We start from the raw sequence: 21,551 nt of genomic DNA on the forward strand, positions 1-21,551 counted from the left end.
GTTTTTAACATTTCGAAAAAAATTAAATTTTTGGTTTTTGTTCTGTTATGGTGTAAAAATAAATAGCTGGTTTATAAAAAGATTATTTTCTTACCAAAACAAAAAATCTAAATAAAGTGAAATAGAAATAAAAATAAAATAAAGTAAAAATAATTGAAAAAAATAATATAAAATGAAATGAAATCATTAAAAAATAAAATAAAAATAAATAAAATAAAAAATAAAATAAAATAAAAAATAAAATAAAATAAAAATAAATTAATTTAAAATAATTAAAATGCAATTTATTTGGTTTTTGTTTGTTATTTAAGTAAAAAGGGAAGGTTTTCTCAACATTTCGATATTTTTTTATCAATATTTTCTCTAAAAGTTCGAATACTGATTTATCCTTACACACTAAATAATTAAACTCAAATTTATTTATTTATTTTAATTGATAAAATTTATTTTAAATTATAAATATTTACATATGTATGTATTTATTTTAATTTATAAAAATATATTTATTTCAATTTATAAATTCATTTTTTAAATTCTGAATTATTCTCCTAACCGAGCGAAAGAAATAATATTTTTATTTGCTGACTTTTCCTCATCTCATAACCATCCTCACCTTCAGTCACAGCTTGTTTCTACACTACCAATCTGCTACATCGATTTGTATTCTTGCATATATATGTATACTGCTCCGTGTGCACATACATACACACCCATAAATACAGCCCTGGCTCACCACACACACTCAAGTCTTTCGCATGGCCGTCGCTTGCTGTTTTTTCTTCAGTTTTTACCTTGCCTTAGTTAAGAGCAACAAATACAAATTATACGCTAAATAAGTAAAGTAATTACAATTAAATGCAAATATACATACCTACCTACTTTAAATAATTAATTAATTTATATGGTAAACATTAAAAAATGAGTAGTTATTACAATAAATACAAAACAATAACAAGAACCTACTAGTTTTACATCTCTTAAAGTTATTTTTTTATACATGTTAAAATAATTATTAAATCAAAAATTAAAAAAAAAAATTAAATTAATAATGAAATATTAAATCGAAATCATATTAATAATAAAAAAAATAAACAAAATCAAAATTAATAATATAAAATAAAATTCATGAAAAAAAAAATAAAATAAAAATAAAATTAATAATAAAAAATTTAATTAAAATTAAATTTATAATACAAAAAATAAATAAAAATAAAATGAATAATAAAAAATTAAAAATATTAAAATGTTAAAAATAAAAATAATGAAACAAAAGAAAAAAAAGTAATTATAATAAAAAATCTTAAAAAACTGTAATAAAAAGATGTGTAGTCTACTTTAAGTATTAGCTTAAAGAAAATACAATGAATAGCGATACGAATTAAGTGGAAAATGAAAACCACGAACAACAAACGCAAATTGTTGTAGAGCGAATTTGTGAAAATGCAATTTACGCGAGTAAAAAAAAAACAAAGAAGAGAAACAAAAACAAAACCTCTGTCTTTTAATTTGTCCACAAACAACGATTCGTAGTATATACCGTTATAAGTGTGTATTCCTTTCTTTCGTTTTCATTCATAACTTGGTGACTTTGATATTTTTTGGAACTTGGAAGTGGGGTTTTTGAGGCAAGCGCTGATCTTTAGTCGCAAATTAATTGGAACGGGCCATTTTAGCTACGAAACGAACTGAATTTCACAACCGGGCAAGCACCGTCATTGAAAGATGTTTTAAGGTGCTATAACAAAAGCAACACTATTAAAGTGTAACGTATGTTCGGGATCTCGAAATATTTCAGTTAAATCTGGTGAAAGATCTATGTCGCTAGCTGCTGGTTTGGTAACGGTTTCTTCGGGTTATTCAGGGTAGAAATTTTCTAAGAACTGAAGAAAGTCAATTTATTTTTCAGTACATTTCGAGATATGTGATCATTTATTTCTTTTATATTATATTTCTATGATATCTAGAGTGAATCGCCACTGTCCTATTATTTTAATATTATATATGTATGTAGTAACATTGGTTTGAATGGATGATGTAACCGCTTTTAGTTTACATAAATATCTAAAATGCTCTCCATTATAGAAGTTGCGTGATTTTTGTCACAAGCTAGTTGATAAGCTTTATATTCTATATGTTAGATTTTTATAGAGATGAAGTAAATTTTTTGATTTTCGAAATTAACAATACCAGCTAATAAAGTTTTCTAGCACCATTGAAAGGTTTTGATAACTTTTGTTGTTTGATATTTGATTTGAGTTTGGTTAGCTGTTTTTTATTTAATTTGACTTCAAGATCTTATTTGTGGCAAATTGATTACTCGAAAGCTTTATTATAGAACAATTTCTAGCCATTAAAGAGTGAAGAACACACGGTATGACAGTTGCGCCAATTCTTTATATAAAACAGATTTTTCTTCCACAATTTTTTTTTATTTGTGTTTAAAGCTCACTTTTTAAAGCTGTTGATCTTAGATCACAATTTTCTCAATAAAAATCCGCTATATTTTCGCCCCAAGAACGTCAGATAAGTATATATACGTACTGGAAATATATATTTAATTCCTTTGATTAATTATACCCACCGTAAAATACTTTTTAACTAGAAATTTTACCTTACCTTACCTAATTTTACCTTTGCTTTGATTTTTCCTAGAGGGTATTTTTGAACGATATTTTCTATTTCTCTGCAGCGCCTAAAAGCATGCTTTGAACTATGAATTCTTTATTTTTATTTTTGCTTAGTACAGTACATTGATTGTGTAATGATCTTTAATTAAGGCTGAATTAAATTTAATTAACATTAAATGCCAAGGCGGGGAAATCATCCGTATGTTAGAAAAGTTTACTTAGAGTATGAAAACTAATTGTAACCAGGTTCTACATATTAAAATATGTACATACTAGAAGTGTAACAGGGAGTAATATGCAATAAAATATTTTAAATAAAAAATTGTATTATTATTATATTAAAATGAATGCTGAGCAAGAAAAGAATTAATTCTTAATTTATTTTACTTTATTTAAATTTTTTTTGTTAATTTCAATATATTTAAAATCTGTTTGATTATAAAAAACACTAACTAAATTTGATGAAAACATAATGAATATGAATTATGGTAGTAGGACATTAAATAAAAGCAAAAAAATATAAATAAAGTTAAATATTTTTTTAAATTAAAAAATATTAAATATTTTTTTTTACATTTTCGTATTTTTTAACTGTTTTCTTTTTTATTTTTAGGTTTTGTTTTTTCGCGATTTATTGAATGCAAATGAAATTTCGTATTGGCGACATGAAAAATTACGCTTATAGACACTAGACATATAATTTTTACAATTAGTATATACATAGAATATTGTACATTTGTATAAACTTTGTATAGCTATACACATATATTTGCACAATAATGTTTACATTAAATATATTTTCAACAAATGCTTAAATTGAAAACTGTGCATAAAAGCAGGTCTTATAAACCAAATGTAAAGAAGTATGTACTATATAACAAGAGAATGTATATACAGAATTTTTTAACGAAGAAAATGAAAATGAATTTTGTCCTATATAATCCTAATTAGCTGTATGTATGTACATATACTTTCAAAAATAATACATATATAAATTAAAATAATCAAATAAATTATTTCAAATATTTTTTATTTAGAAATCATTTTGCAATTTCTTTATGGTAAGTTTATGTTTAGTATACAATTTTAAAATATATAATAACTGATGTAAAATGTTTTGTTATTTACTTGAATGACCTGTGTTTTAAAATTTTACATAAAAGCTTTTTTTAGCCAAAAGCATGATAAAAGTGCGTTTTACTTTTTTCATACGCGTTTTAATAAAATAAAACAAAAAAATAACCGAAATAAATTTTATATCAGTTAAATATCCGTTGAATATCAGTTAAGTATCCGTTAAACACCCGTTAAATATCAGTTAAAAGGTTAAATATACCATGAAATTCATTAAACATAACTTTTTTCAAACGAAAAATTTTGTCACCTTCTCTTCTCTATGATGATTATCGCTTGACAATGTTCCTTTCGTCCTTGTCGCACGATCGTTTAAGACAAATTTACTTTTGGAAAAGTGATTGTCAACTAATCGTCTAACTTTCTTTTGATTCTAGAGCGCCTTGAATGCATGTTTCCAAATTGGGAACACATCGCCTCACTAGCATCTAGCAGTATTTTGGAATTTATCAATATGCTGGGGCTAAGTGAGTCGTTGTGACTTAGGAGAGGGTACAATAGACCTCATGTCGCGGTGTAATCCTCATTTGTTTATCATTTATTACCTAATCTTATCATGTGGTGCAGTTAATCAAAAAAGGGGATGCAGGGAGCTTCATTATTTAGAAATCTTAAACTGAGGCAGGGTATTGAAAATCCATAGAACTGGCACTCACAGACAGCATTATTTGAAACTACTCGTAGTAGCTTTGGATCTGCTGTACCGTTGCGGAAAGTTCGCTCTATTTAAATACGTAAAGTAAATTGTAGTGCGGATACATAAAATAGAAAATAGAAAATGCTTGCTAAAAAATAGAGCTCAAGACTGAGAAATGTTACGTTATGAACGAAAAAGCTGTCAAATGTTCATATTACTTATAAACAAAGCCATCCCTCTCGTAAGCTCTATTTCTATTACTTTATACATATTTTTAAGTATTTTAGTAAAAGCAGCTCAATTATTTTGCTCTATCCTCGCCAAATAACAGTCGGTAGGGAACATATTCATGCTTATTAACAGTAAAAACCCGAATAACATAAATATAATATCTGTGAATAACATTACAGAATCGAACGCACTTGATGAAATTAATATTACTTTTTTTGCTAGTTACTCGTATTCATTATCTTCAAACTGACATACAATTTTCTTTTATGCAAAATTTATTTACATACAATAATAAAAAATTACTACTAAAATTATTAACAACAAAATATTATTAAAAATTTAAAAAAATTGTTATTAAAATTATTATTTATAATTTAATTAATATTAAAAAAAAATAGTTTCTGCCATTTTTTTGTAACATTTTTATTTTTTTATTTTATTTAATGTTTTTGGGATTTGAAAGGTTTTTTTAAATCGTTTGCTCAAAAACGCAACTCTTAAATTTTTTAATGACGAATTTTCGAAAAAAATTTAATATAAATTATTTACATATAATAATAATAAATTACTACTAAAATTAATTTCGAATATTTATTAAAAATATTTTAAAAATATTACTTAAATTATTAATTACAAATTGTCATTAAAAATTTGTTTAAATTTATTTTAATATACTTTTACTTTTTATATATTAATGTTTTATTCTTTTAATATATTAAATAAAAAAACAATTTTTGCTATTTCGTTCAAAATTTTTTATTTTTTATTTTGTTTAGTGATTTTTCTATATTGTTGCATAAAAATGTTAATTTAAAAAATACAAATATGGTTGTATGTATTTACTTAAAATAAATAAAATATATACATATATTTAGATATTATATGTACATACATAGTAACATATAAAAATAATACAAAAAAAATCTCTTTTGATCTTTGTGATGATTCCTCTCCACCTAGTGATGATTCGTCACGTAAAACAGGCAGCTGCAAACGTTTATACGGGTAATTAAAGTATTTATTAAGTATGTATGTATAATTAATACTTTTCCAATCTATGCAATAATTGCAACAAATCTATGTAAGGGGTAATTATGAAGGCTAAATGCCAACAAATTTAATTATATAATTTAATGTAAAATAAATAATAATAAAAGTTAAAAAAAATATATGTATATATACATATATATGTATAAATATGTATACTATATACATAAAATATATGTAAATGCAATGTATGTAAATAATGTATGAATAAAAGATATAAAGCAAATGCAAACTATATTTGCTAGCCGCTAAATGTCCAGTTGAAATTTTAAATAGAAACTATTGAAATTATAGAAATTGCGAAAATTAAATAATCAAAAAATTAAAAATAATAAAAAAATAAATAAATTAAAAAAATTAAAAATAATTTAAAAAAAAATTTAAATAACAAAAATAAAATAAAAATAATATTCAATTATAATTAAAAATAAAAATAAAATAAGTTAAAAATTTTAACAGTAATAAAAGTAAAAAATATAAAATTAAATAAAAAATTAGAGTCTTAATGAAATTTCAAGCAAAGACTCAAACCTTTGCAGCATTACATGTGATGTTACTAATACATACATATATACTAATGTATTAACAGCAACTTATAACTGTACATAAGAAGTAACAAATATGTGCAGACATGTGTATATAGCCGTATATTTTTGAAAAAGGGTTTATGAAAAGAAATGTTAAATATTTCGAAATTGTAAAAATTCAACTGAAAATGTCACACTGTAAAAGCTTTTCTAAATGCGTTCTATGTTCATACAAAAGAATCCAATGAATCTTACATACTTATACAAAAATGTACATCTGCTCTGCCGTAAATCGAGCTGGTTCAATAGAAGCGTAGAACTGTTTGGATAGAAAGCGGTACTAGTTCGGTGGTATTTGTCTCCCTCTCTGCTCTCTGCAATTGTAGAACGCGTACAGAATTGACTGCTTAGGAGAGGGCACCGAGACGTTTAAAACATATTTATAAGTGGGTTTTTTTGTGATTTGTCAATTCGTAAGTTGGCATTTCGTCGACGTGTATACCTTATAAAAACTATTCCTTCGGTTCAATTGCAATTTTAATCATAGACCCTTAATAGCCAAATTTACAACAGCGCGCCAGTCGTTCTTTCTTTTCGCTGTTTGAAGTCTATTGGAGATTTCAAGTGTAGTCGGGTCCTTCTCTACCTGATGTCGACTCGTCAGATATTGTTATAAGGGCGGGATGGGGATTATGAGTGACTTGTAGAATTTGGTCTTTGCTCGTCGAGAGAGTACTTTGCTTCTCAATTGCTTACTCAGTCCGATGTAACACCTGTTGGCAAGACTTATTCTGCGTTGGATTTCGAGGCTGACGATGTTGTTGGTATTCATGCTGTTTCCAAGATAGACGGAATTATCTACGACTTCGAAGTTATGACTGTCAACAGTGACGTGGGAGCCTAGTCGCGAGTAGAACGACTGTTTGTTTGATGACAGGAAATATTTCGTTTCCATTTTCTTCGCCTCCTTATCCATTCTGGAGAAAGCAGCACTAACAGCGCGGTTGTTGAGGCCAATGATATCAATATCATCGGCGTTCGCCAGCAGCTGTACACTCTGATTGAAGATGGTACCTTCTCTATTTAGTTCTGTAGCTCGAATCCAAAAGTAGATTAAAGAAGTCACACGAAGGAGAGTTACCTTGTCTGAAACGTCGTTTCGTATCGAACAACTCGGAGAGGTTATTCCCGATCCTGACGAAGCTTTCGGTAATGCTCAACGTCAGTTTCTACAGCCGTATTAGTTTAGCGGGGATATCAAATTCACACATAGCAGTATAAAGGCAGCTCCTTTCCTTGCTGTTAGAAGCTGTTTTTAAGAGACGAAGAGGTGGTGTGTGTCGATTCTTTTTTCATGGGTCTTTTTCCAGTTTTGGCGCATGGTGAATATTGTTGACTGGGGAGTGTTGGTTTACGTGGCGGGTCGCAAACCCAGCGCACAATCCTGGGAAGGAATGATTCGTCTTCTTTTTTTGGTTACCCAGAGGATACTTGGTTTAAGCTGCTTTAGTTATATGTAAAAAATCGTTTCTGGCCATTCCCAAGTGAATGGCGCTCAGAGAAATTTCCTCAATTGCGTGAACTTCTACACTTAGCTCCAATCTAAATTTTTAAATTTACTTAAGTATGATATAAAATATAAAATCTTCTTGTTGGTAGACCCTTCATATAGACCACATGCAGAAATTTCATAGTGATCGTCTTATTTGTCTCCGAATAAACATTCAAACAATTCTGAAATATACAGTTTGGAGAGAAAACTCGTTTAAACGTAAACTGGTGGACTGATTGAACTGGGGGACTCACCTAAGAAGGTTATAACTCAATTCATTTAACGTTTTAGTATGTGTGACTATTTTATACATTTATTTTATAAATCCCCTCAAAAAATCGATAATCCTTTTCTTCATATTTGAAACAAGCTGCTGGAAATTTGAAACTTCTGGTACAAATATGAGCATCAACTGTTCCATGCAGAGACTGTTGCTTATCCGTGCTGGTCCCCATTTTTACTGTAGGGTATACATGTGTGTGCGTGAATATGTATTAAATGCGCTGATGTCGAATTAATTTCAAAATGATATAAACTCAGTATTGTAGCATTCCTTCAATTGATGGTGTCTAAGTGTGGTTTTAAAGACTTACAAGCATATATGTATGTATGTATGTATGCTATATATGTATAAGTATATAAAAAATTAATATAAAATATATTACGGCTGCATGTAATTATATAAAATATAATATAGTTTTTATTAAATTACTAAGAAAATTAATACTCGTTAGTATATAGAAGTATATAAATATGTATGTAAATGAACGCTTGTATATTTCAAATTTAATGAACTAATTTAGTAACTAGCCATTGTACTAACAAATTTCTAACAAAAAAAAAACACACACACAAAGAAATAAATTATAAGCTCTTGCAGTGAATTTATATGTAGATGCGTGTGTATGTGCTGTACATAAATAAATAAATGCACTAACCGTTATTTTAGCTGCGTTTAGAGAGTGTTGTTGTGATTTCAAACAATTTAGGGCAGCAATGTAAATGAGATAAACCAAGAAAAAACAATTACAAACTAAAAAATAACAAACATATTACAGAAAAGTATTAAATAATTGAGTACAGGCAACTTGAATAAAAATGCAACAATAACAAACACTTAATTAAAGCAGAAACAAATTAAATAGATATATGCAAAGTTACAACATTTGCATTTGTACATACACTCAACGAATAAATTCAATAAATAATTCTTTGCTAAATATGAAACGAAATGGTAGAGGCTTTGGTTTTATTTATAGAAAGTAACTGGACGCACCCCACGCACTCCCTTGAAGGTATGGATGTCCGAATGGTATTTTTAACTAGCAAACCTTTGATTCGGAACCATTAAAAGAGTGCAAGAATGAAAGGAGATGAGGGAGCGAGCGAAAGGTGAGAGTCCGACAGGGTTCAGTTCTCTTGATCGGCCGAGCATAGAATGTGTTTTGTGTGACAAGTACGCGGAAATTCTAAATAAAACCCAAAATATTTAATTATTCATCAATATTTACTTTGTCACCTTCACAGTAATCCCCACCAGATTTTACAATGGATAAGCTTAAGCCAACGATCTTTCCAGCTCTCGAAACACTTTTCCTAAGCATTTTTTGGGATGGCCTTCAGCTCCTTCAGCGAATTTTGTTTCATCTTTTCAATCGACTGAAAACAGGTTCTACGAAGCGGTAATCTAAGTTTTGGGAACAAGAAAAAATCACATGGAGTCAAATTTGGTGAAAACGGTGGCTGATTGATGGCATTTTTGACTTTAAATTGGGTCACAATCGTGGCTCGATGCGATAGAGCATTATCAGCCTTTAAAATCCATGAATTGTTCTTCCACAATTCCTGTCGTTTTCGAGGGTTATTCTCACGCCTCAGTATGGTTAAATAGAACTCCTCATTCACCGTCTGTCCCTCCGGTACAAATTTATGATGCATCAAAATATGAATATCAAAAAAAACTAAGCATCACCATGATTATTGAGCGGCGTTGGCGAATTTGTTTTTGGTTTGAGTTCGTATTTTTCCTCCATTCCGATGATTGTTGACTTGTTTGCATGTCAACTCATAAAGCCATGTTTCATCGGCAGTTATAATGCTTCCCATGAATGTGGGATCGGAATTCGCACGAGCAAGCATGTCCAAAGAGACCTGTTTACGGTACATTGAGAAAAAAATTAAGCTTTATCGGGACGAGTCGAGCAAGAACGCGTTTCATACCCAAAATATCCACCAAAATCATTCGAACGGATACGAGAGAGATGTTGAGCTCGCTTGCCATCTCTCTAACACTTGTCTGACGATTTTAAGGTACCATATTTTCATCAGTTGAAGTCGTCTTGAACGAGGCATGTATTCAACGATCTCTCAACCGTGTTTGAGGGTTTTGTACCACTCGTAGGCTTGTGGTTTTGATAAAACTGAATCACCGTAAATCTTTTCCAACATTCGCAACGATCCGCGCACGAAATTTGCTTATAAATACGAAATTTTATGCATATTCTTTGTTCGATATTTTTATCCAGTAAACAAACTGGTTGACAGATCATGCTCATTTGGCATAGTAATATAGGGCAGTCCAACCAACTTAGCGAAATACATTTTTTGAAATATCATTTACCTGGGGAATTTAAATTACGATTTCGTTTGTTGCCACAACGGCGTCACAGAGATTCCCAACGCTTAAGAACGACGTGTGAGAAACTGACTTGGGTCTTCCTCAATTGATGCGCTAGCGGCAGCAATATTCTCGCCACTACGGGCACTTTTTTGTCTTACTGGCACGGGAACATTTTCTACTGTACCTGTGGAGTCAAATTTTTCTACTAGACGTAAATTGGAGGCCACTGACTCCGAAATATCGCAAATATTTTCATGATGAAATGGTAAACCTTACTGAAAAGTAATGCCAAAAAAAGCGGAGAAAAATATGGCGTCGTTTGCTGTCCCTATCGGTCTACTTTTGTAGCGTCTCTGAGGAAAGTTAAGCCTTTTAAAGAGCTTTAGATTTACCTACGATACAAAAATTTCTCAAAATTTCAGTATTAGTTTACTTATTATTATTTCTTACATATATAAATACAAAATAATTTTTATTTCTAAAAAATCTTAACAAAAAAAGCAAAATTTATTTATCGTCCTCAAGATTTAAGCTTAACCGTCGTCGTTTGATCTGTCTCATAGCGGTTCTTGTAGAAGTCACTTGTGTGTATGTTTCACTTTTCTTCATGGACGATTTATTCGAGCTCGGAGGTTCGTTCGTATTTTCTCCACGCAAAGTTTGCTCCTCATCTTCTGTATCGGAGGCATCCGGCGTGTAGATATCGTAGTAAATAATTCGCAGCTTTCAGATTAAAGATTTTTCAGAGATTCTAGGTTTAACGATTTCGCCAATATAGCCAGAGCGCCAAATCTGTTTTGTGTCTGTTTTGTACGTTGCTCAGGGTATGCAAAATATTCACAAATCCTTAAAAAATGGCTACTCAGCCTTTATCTATTATTTAAGGTGGTTTGCCTTTGTTTATGGGTGTGATGATTAACACGTTAACCTGCGTGACCGCGTAATTCTGGGTAGTGTTGAAGCAGGTAGATGAGTTCACAAGTAGCATTTGTTTTCAGATACCTGGTGGGTTTTTAAGCATCATTTTTTTGCGTAAGTTAGGTGGGTAAGCCCTATAAAAGCCGTAAGAATTTGACAATATATGCATTGTTCTATTTCGGTTCGGGTGTATTTTTCGAAAATGTTTTATCTATATAAGACCGACTGAAATGTACTATAACATTCTTCCCTTCTATTTGTGTTGCCCGTTTTGAAAAGCGTTTTTCGTATAATGAATGCACCTTTTTGTTGTATTGAATTCCTTTTAAATATTGAAATCATTTTTAAGAAATATGAAAAAATTCTGAAAACGCATATGTGATAGTGTTCCGATCTAAATAATATGTGTCAGAGATTATGCCTTGGACAATAACCCGAGTATTATGTATATCATATATCGTAGACATTTTTTTAAGGAAAATATAACTTGCTTTTGATCGGTCAGTTATAACAGTCCACTATGCTTTAGTGGGTCCCTCGAAACAATAAGTTCGAATCCAATGGGTGCAATGTTTTGAACAATAAACCGTGGAAATAAAAAAGTTTTCCATACAAAGACTGTACTTTGATCAATCAGCTTGTATGGGAGCTATATTATTTAAAGGTTCTATAACGCCAGTGGCGACAAATGGGCAGTTTCTTCAGGAGAAGAGGCAAAATGAAAATTTCAGATCGATATTTCAAATACTGAGAAACTCAGACCATTTATATATAGCTTTTATAGAGCCTTTGATGTGTCTTTCCGTTGTTACTAATTTCACAGCAAACTTAATATATCCTGTTTGGGGTATACCGCTCATTTTGTAGCTTAGTCATAACAGTTTATATATTTTCGATTAACAATATTTTGTGGGGGTGGCAATGGTTAATTTTTTCCCATCTTTCACATTTAGACGAGATTTTGAAGCTTTTTTCCCGAGTAGATAGACCTTTATGAGGTTGTTAAATATGTTTGTCGGATTCGGAGGTTGCGCAAGAAGACCGTACCATAGAGATCAGTATGTTCGTGTTCAAAAAACAACCGCGGCTGTTGCATCGTTAATTCAGGCAAATCCAAGAGTTTCAACTTATCGGCACAATATGGAGTTAGTCCTGACTTAAACCTGTTTTCGTATAAAGTTCAAATAACATAAATGAAATTGTAAACAAGCAAAATTGCCGCATATGGAGTCAATCAAATTCAGAAATCATCCACGAGACGGAAGTTCATCTAGAACAAGTCACTGTGTGGTGAGCAGTTTCATCAAGGTGTATTGTCGGACCTTACTTCTTTGAAGAAAACGGTGTGACAGTAACTGTTAATGGGCATCGTTATTTAAAGATGTTGAATGAAGTTTCTTAACCCAGAACTACGCCGACGACGTATTCTTTTCAATAGCATTTGGTACCAGCAAGATGGAGCAACTGCACACATAACCAACCCGGCTTTGCGGAGCTCCAAATAAAATTTGGAAATAATTTAATATCAAGAAATTCAACTTTCTGCTGGCCCCAAGGTCATTTTACTTTACTGCACCAGAGTTTTTTTATGGGGTTATCTCAAGTAAGGGTGTACCAAACAAAACCCAGAAATCTGACTGAATCGAAGCAGTCCATTAAAACGATAATTGAGGCAATTCCATCTTCTACCCTTCAGGCCGCAATGAATAATTTTTTAATTAGGTGAGCATGTAAATAATTTTCGGTCCATAATTTTTAAAAATAATTTATTTTCTATCCAAAAAAAAAAAAATAAATGTAATGCATTAATTTAAAAAAAAGTTATCGCTCACACGGATGAACGAACGGATAGTCAAACACTCGCAGGTTTGCCCCGTCATCTTGATCATTTTGATATAACTCTATATCCATCTCGCGGCACGATTCCGATTACTTTGGCGGAGGGGTAAAAATCCGAATTTCCGTATAAATGGGGTATGTGCGGATAGGGGAGCTTCAGAGAAGAATATCTAAAATATAATAAAAATAACTTTTATTTTTTAAAACATTCACGATTAAAAATTCAAAAATTTGCACTAATAACACATGGTATTTCTCTATTTTTCACTCTGTATATTTAAATATATACTCTAAACATTGAAATAAGTTCACATTTCACTTTTATTTTGGTATATTTTACCTAAATTTATTAATTTAAAAATCACTTAGCACACTCATCTGTGAAAGGGTTAGATTGTTTACAATTATGAGGAAAACAAGCCTTGCCACATCTTAAACAGCAAATTTGTAGGGTTTTTAACAATTTTTCTTTGTTTGCTTTTTCGCGTGATTCTTTTTTCTATATTAACTATAAAAAAATTCTTTCTACATATGTATATGTGATTTATGTGACTGGAGTATTTTCGCGCAGTACTCCTTTCTGCGTTGGCGGCCTTCGGCCGCACTTTAAAAAAATAACCCTGGTCGAGCGAATACCCGGGGTGACTGAAGTACTTTCGCATAGTACTCCTTTCTGCGTTAAAATAAAAAAAATATATTGAGTTTCGTTATAAAGTGGTTATATTTTTTGGTTATCTTGCACTGATATTGAAACAAAATTTGATTTTTCGTTATAAAATGGTTAAATTTTGGTTATTATATCTGTCAGCGCTTTCCATTTATTTTTGATAATACGTTTTTTTGTATATTAGGTGACAATATATAATATTATTATATAATATTACTATATAATATTACTTATTTGTTTATTAAATTAAATAAAGAACATATCCACATGAATGGATAGAGGAATTTTTGGGAAAAAAGGCATTTCAGCGAATTTCCATATTATCACACGGCAGCGCTCCATTTCCTCGCAAAATTTAGCACAAACATGATGTTCACTACGAAAAGACTGTTAAAAAGTAAAATGTGGAGTTTATAGTTTAATTTAATTAATTTGAAATGAAAAATGTGAGCAAAGTGTGTTTAATGTTCTAAAATAGCTTGTTGAAATGTTCCAATTTTGGGAATTTTTGAGCTTTAAGGTCGAAAATCTCGTAAACTAAGCGTTTGCGGTACCTATAACCCCATATATTTTGGACTTCCTCTTTCCAACGGTACCTTCAAATCGCGGCGCCAAAGAATTCAAATAATATTCTGCCTCTACTACTTAGCCAATTCCAGCATGTGAATACAACCCTAATATGTATTTCATATTATCCGAAATTGAGTCACATTATTTGTTGTTGGAAACCTGATGACTGAAATTGGCTTGAATTCATTGTAAGACAAAAAACATGAAATTACCAAAAATAAAAAAAATCTCTGAATTGAAAACTAATTTTTTCGTTCGAGTGTAGCTGCACAAAAAATAAAATAAGTCTGCAAGTCTGTAAGAAGTTAGAAAAATTACGCACTTGGAAAAATAAATTTATCACTGTGGCCATCTCATTTCGACCGTCACCATAAAATTTGGTGCTAACAAGCCAATTCAATTACCAAAAGAGTGGCTACCTAACAAGACCTGTACAATATTCGCCACCCAATAACGGCGACAACAACAACTAATACCAGCAACAACATGAAAAACAATGCCAGCAAAAACAACACGAACTGCAGCGAAAGAATGTGGGCAATAAACAAACAAAGGCACGAACGAGTGAACAAGCCAACTACAACAACCAATTATCCATTTTGGCCACAACGGCAGCGCAGCACAGCACAGCATAGCATAACATAACATAGCACAGCACAGCCATTAAGGAGATATTGCGCGTACGTGCAGATAAACTAAAAGCCGCGTTGAAAATCAAATCAAATATTTTCCATTTTTCACACCGAACACCGAAAATTGGCAAAAACTGTACATTTACGAAAAATGCAGTCGGCAATGCGCAGGCGCAGCACTGTCGAAAACAAAAAAAAAAAACAAAAACAAATGCATACAATACAATTTATAATAGCGGCAGTGTTGCCCGTTGCACGGTAGCCAATCATGTTGTTGTAAGTGTTTATTGTTGTTGCTATCGTTGTTAGCTTTGCTGAGGTGTTAAATACGCCACTTCGCCGACGAACTGGCCAATTTGCAAGCTGCTTTAGCGGGCAATCGGCTGCGATTTGCTGGGTGTTGATGTACGTACACATTAGGGTGGTACTCAAAAAATAAGGATTCGATTAATTAATGTCGATAAACGATATTGCATAAACTTTAGTAAACCGATTGGATATGTTTGAGGCGGAGCAGTTGATTTTATGAAATTAAAAAAAATGGAAATATTCTGTTTTTTAATCTAGTGGTCCAAATCAGGTTATAAAAAATCAATAACAATTGTAACGGGTTTTAAGAGGTTAGATCAGTTCAGGATTCTCAAAAGTTTAAAATATTGTTTTGTGGCGTTGGGTTAGAAGGCTTCAAAAACAAAATCTTCAAGTCTCTCACTCTCGCAAGTATCTACTGTGAGTAAATTGAACTGTAGCTTCACAGTAACATTATACATACATATACATACAATGCCACTGATCTTGAGCTAGAACGCAAGATGCCAATGGATGGAGTAGTCTCTGCAACGCAGTGATCCAAGTTTTCAGAAATGCAGTTGAAGGAGGAGAGTATTTCAGCGTGTACTTGCTCGGAGCCCTTCATATGCTCAACATCCCTGAGCCGGTAACGTTAAGGTACCGTTTGAGCAGTGTGTAGACGGTATTTAGAAATTGTTCCTTTAACCATAAGAACAACGACGTCTGCGTAGTCTCTCACTCCGCCACGATCGTTTTGTCACAGAGAAGACTATACATATATCGTCACCTGAAATGCAAAATAACGTATCATCAAAAAATTCAAAAATGAGTTTTTTGCTGATAACGATTCACCACATCATATTACATAAGTGTCGCAAATTTTAAGCTTCTGCGATCAAAAATACCCAAGCTATATTAAAAATAAAAAAAAACGTATCATCAAGTGCTTGATTTCGTTAAACAAAATAACGCATCATCACTCAAGTGTGGAAATATAGTGTTTTTTTATATCGAAGTTAGCCTTCATTTATTGTTTATGTTTTTAGTGATTAATTTCAATGTGCTTTGGTTAGTTTAGGCTACATCGTTGATCGAAAGTGGACTACTATATACATATATGTAGTCCTTTGTGAGGCCATAGAAAAGAAGAACTCCTGTGGTCGAACTTATAAATTAACAAAACGCTTCCCGCCAGTTCGGTGGGATTTCTGAAGGTATGCAAGTGATTAAGTCCTGACCTCCCTAACGCAAGACAGCCAAGAAGGAAGTGTTGAGTTGTTTCCACCTAGTCCTCTTCCATACAGCTTCTGCAGATGGCGTCTGGTAGGATTCCTTACTGCGTAGAAGCCAATAGGGCAATGACGTGTTACAAGCCCCAAAACTAGGGAAAGACTGCCTTACTGAGGGCAAAGAGACCACTAGATCTCATGCGAACAATCTTGGGACAAAAGACTTTTTCAACAGCGTATGTAAAAATTGTGGCCCAGCAGTAATAGAATAGGATACGGGAGCACAGATCCGCTCCCATTCTACCGATAACGGTTCTAGGGTGCCTCTTCTTGCTAGCTCATGTTTCCTGAGATTCCGCTGTGGTCTGGCACTCATATCATTCTTATCACAAAGGCACTCGATGCTATTGATAGCGAGGTTAGGTCTTCGATCAGCTCTGAATCTCTCATTGTATCTGAGTCGATGGTCACTCCTCTGAATGAGGCTGCACTCCGGAGTAGTAAATCTACTGCTACCTTAATGGCTCCAATCTCGGCCTGGAAGACACTGTCCCTTTTCTCCAACGGCTTGTTCCCACCCACAACTCCCTCGGTATATGGGTAGAGAAGGAGCCGCCAGAGTTCGGTTTAGCGACTCCATGATCCAAGTGATCAGACCCGTGCTTTTCTAGGAATTCAGCCTATTCTTTTGCAAAGTTTAACAATAACTAAGAAGAAATGGCAACATCTGCAGTACCTAGAAGCTTTAATGCCAGCAGACTGTTATGACTTTTATGAAAATATACCTTTTGAATAATTAGTTATTCAATAAAAAATAATTAAACTTTATCATTATGTACATATTAGTAATAAAAATGACATGAAATATGAAAAACTTGCAACTGTTTTATTTAAAATTAAAAAAAAAAGTATTAATATTCATTTTTTTTTATACAAATTTAGATTTATCATACGTTATTTTGTTTCAGAAATGAAAATTCAAAATAGCGTAAGACACCAACTATAAAATTTGCTTAGTTTTTTCATTATTTTTTTTCTAAAATATACTTATGGGTTCATGTTAATTCAGATTTGAAAATTTTGTTTCAATATCTCAAGTGGTTTTCTTTTTATACGGTTTTTTGCTTCTCCTGTAAACCTACGAAAAGTGATGTTACGTTATTTTGCATTTCAGGTGACGATATGAAGTATTTTTCAAGAGCCTCCGGCCGCGCATTGTTGAAGCCCCCTTCGGTGGCCTACATAAATTTCGTTGTACAAAAGGGCTTCCTCCAGTTATGGCACAACAATGTGCAATGCAGTGTCAACCGACTTTGGTGTAAACGCCACCTTAACCAGTCTCCAGGCCTTTGGAACATGGCGTAATCTCACGCGCATGGCAGCCAGCTAGCTGCACGACACGTTGATCGTTCGCTGCGCTGGTATAATGACATCAGGGCTCGGGGTCTTAAACGATTCGAATGAAATCAGCGCGTAGGTATGGTACGTTCATCCAAAATGTCAAGAAAGCTGTGCAGGACTCCCGAAGTTCCCTCAGCGGCGCTTCTTCAGCGGAATGATTCGACGGAAAGTGAGCATAAAGAATTCTCGCTTACGGTCCAAGCACTATCAGCATTTTTTAGGCACCTCTATAGAGTAGAATATTTTGAAAGAATGTAAGAACTTATGTTAGTCATCTACACTCCGCAGTAGGCCTCTTTAACTCGGACTTGTATATGGCCAGTCCTGTCTTAAACAGTGGCCAGTCGTTACTAGAGCCTCTTCTATGGGCTTTGTAGAAGAATTTTCCGCTGGAAGACTTTATCTCCGTTAGCACTGATGTCCATAACAGGGGTTCCCATTTACCTTCAGACGCCAGGAGCTTTCAAGAGTAGTCCTTCACATGGAGTTGAAGACCTCAACGAGCTCATCAATTCGTCTAGAATTCTCCATTCTGAGATCAAGAGTTATTTCACCAGGGTATAGGATAACGTCAAGGACCTCCTGGTAAAGAAATGTCTTTTATTTGATAGGATATCTTAACTAAATTTGCGTTGTGAAAGAACTGTTAGAAGAACCATCAGGTATGTTCATTAGTGTTCATGATATAAACAAATTGTCATAATTCTATGTTTTGCCATTCTAGGACCTCCCTTGCAAATATATTTACAAACCTACTATATATGAATTTTTGCGCTTATGGTCAGTATGTACATATATGTTAGCAAAAGTCTGTTCTGGTTTCTCTGATTTTGTTCTTGTTGTTGTTCAAGCCTACTGCTATTGATTGCCCTTGTTGTTGTTGTCTAATTTTTAGTAAGTTGTGTTTTTAGTTCTTTCAGTTCCAAGTGTTGACCATTGGCCATTTGTAGCTGTCACCGTTAGTTTAGCTGTGCTGTTTTGCTTCTATGGCTAAAGCGATTGCTTGTTGTTGTCTGGCCCATTGCTGGTGGGTTGATTGTTTACACGTTACGGTGGCAATTGTATAACTCACACGGTTGCACATTGCGCTGTCTTGTACAAACGTCGGGCTACACGAAAATTTAATAACCGGCCGGAAAAAAAGATTTAGTAGGCATTTAAACAATTGTATTCGAATTTAATTGATTCTTAAATTGTTTTTAGAAATTGAGTTCCTTGGCAAAAAAGTGGGGAGGAGTCCGTAGACGGGCGTAATCGGACCATAAGCCCCGTATCGGATTATAACTACTAACGGAGCGATAAATCAATAACTAAAAGCGCTACTCGCCAAGGATGATATAAGAGTGCTTTATAGAAGCCGGGATCGAAATCGGATGACGGGACTGTCATCGTCCACGTTTAGTTGAAATTACATATCTTCGGACTTACTAGACCAATTTTAACTAAATTTGGTACACAATAATATCTTGATATTATGGCAAATTGTGAAAATAGACGCAATCGGACTACAATCACGTCTACTTCCCATACAGAAAAATATTAAATTTCATATAATTCTTTCACTTTCCAGTATTTCGGTATAAAACTATCTAACGGTCAATCTCTGAGATATGACACGACACGACAGATAGCGGTCACATCAGAAGCAGCACAATGATCTATTCTAGGCCCAGACTTGTGGAACATCAGCTACGACGGTATACTAAATCTCGAAGTGCCAGACGAATCGTACTTAATTTACTACGGGGACGATATTGCAGCAGTAGTTAAAGCAAGAGACACAGAAGAAGCGCGAGCTTAATCAGGTCACGATACTCTAACAAATAAGCAAATATCTCTCGAAATACGTATGCAAATAACTACATAGGGGCCCCATTCAAGGAAATATAAAGCTCCTAATGTCAATTAGCGTCCTATTATAAGGAGTTGAGATCTGGGCAGATGTTCATAAAAAAAAACCGGCGTAGCCAGAGTGCACCGCACCGCAGTCCTCCGAGTTGTATCAGCCTACCGATCATACCGAAACAGTGTCAAGCGATGAAATATTGGTGATAAGCGGTAAAACCCCAATTGAACTTCTGACATATGAAAGGAAAAGTTGTGGGAGTTAAAAAAACATCCGAAAACAGCAAGAGCGCAATTGACCGAATAAAAAAAGACATGATTCTCGTATGGCAACGAAGATGGGAGAACGAGAGCCGCGGAAGATGGACGGCGAGACTAATAAAAGACCTAAACTTATGGATAAGCCGTAAATTCGGAGAGGACGACTTTTACACAATTCGAACTTCCAGTGCCTAAAATGCTAGGTATATGTACAATATAACAAGTTCTCAAGCATGTCTGAGTAATGTCAAAAATTTCTGTGTCCCGTTGTATTCTATATAATGATTTCCTACTTCCCGTGGTTTAGGTTGATCAAAATGTGTGATTGGACTTTCATTAAAATATCACGTTTGCTTAAAAGTTATAAAATTATATTAATGTTTTGGCGCTCAATAAAAATGAACTTGGCTTAAACTTCATTTCCCTAGTATAATGAATTTCGGTCTCTTGGTCAATAAATCTAGCCTCTTCGGTTGAGTTTATAAAACATATTTTTATTTATTTTATATTTTTTTTTAGAATAATTTTCACTGACGCGGTTAAGATATGATAATCAATTTTAGCGAGTCTTCAAAATAAGTTAACAACACCTGCAGCTATTCAGCCGGCTTTGATCCCTGCAAGTTGGAAGGGTATAGAATTTGAAGATATGTACATATAAAAATTTGATCTGATACAAAAATAGATGAAAAGCAAAATAAAAAATTTTACTTAAAATTATATTCAAAACAGACAATAGGGAAGAACGCTAACAATATAATATATTTCAGATGTTAAGGAAAAATACATGAGTTAAACCAAAATTTAAGGAGCCGAATAAAACAATTTATAGGTGTGTCGTAAAATAATTGTGGCTTTTGTATAGTATAGTCAAACAAAATAATCTGTTGTTACTTAACTGTACTATTATGCAAACATAGCTATGGTGACTAAAAACTAAAGAGATAAAGAAAACACAACAAACAAAACAACTCTTATGAACTCATCTACCTGATTGACCACTACCTAGAATTACACGGCAACACAGGTTAACGTGTTAATTATCACACCCATAAACAAGGGCAAACCACCTTAAACAATAGATAAAGGCTTTAAGCTGCCATTTTTTAAGGATTAGTGAATATTTGCACTCACGACCAGTAGCAAGTGAAGTACTCGTAATTGCAATTTATTGAAAATATTATTCCAAAAAGACACGATAATGAGTCTGGATAACAAATCGAGATATGGCGCACTGGCTATGTTGGCGAAATCGTTAAACCTAGAATCTCTTTATAAGAAGAGAAATCAGCGAGTTATTTACTACGATATCTACACGCCGGATTCCTCCGATACAGAAGATGAGGAACAATTTTTATGTGGTGAAAATCTGAACGAAACTCCGAGCTCGAATAAATCGTCAAAGAAGAATAGTGAAACAAACACACAAGTGGCTTCCAAAAGAACCGCTATGAGACAGATCAAACGACGACGGTTAAGCTACACACTTGAGGAAGATAAATAAATTTTGCGTTTTTGATAAG

This window comes from Bactrocera neohumeralis, chromosome 4 (assembly GCF_024586455.1).
Source record: "Bactrocera neohumeralis isolate Rockhampton chromosome 4, APGP_CSIRO_Bneo_wtdbg2-racon-allhic-juicebox.fasta_v2, whole genome shotgun sequence".
Taxonomy (NCBI): Eukaryota; Metazoa; Arthropoda; class Insecta; order Diptera; family Tephritidae; genus Bactrocera; species Bactrocera neohumeralis.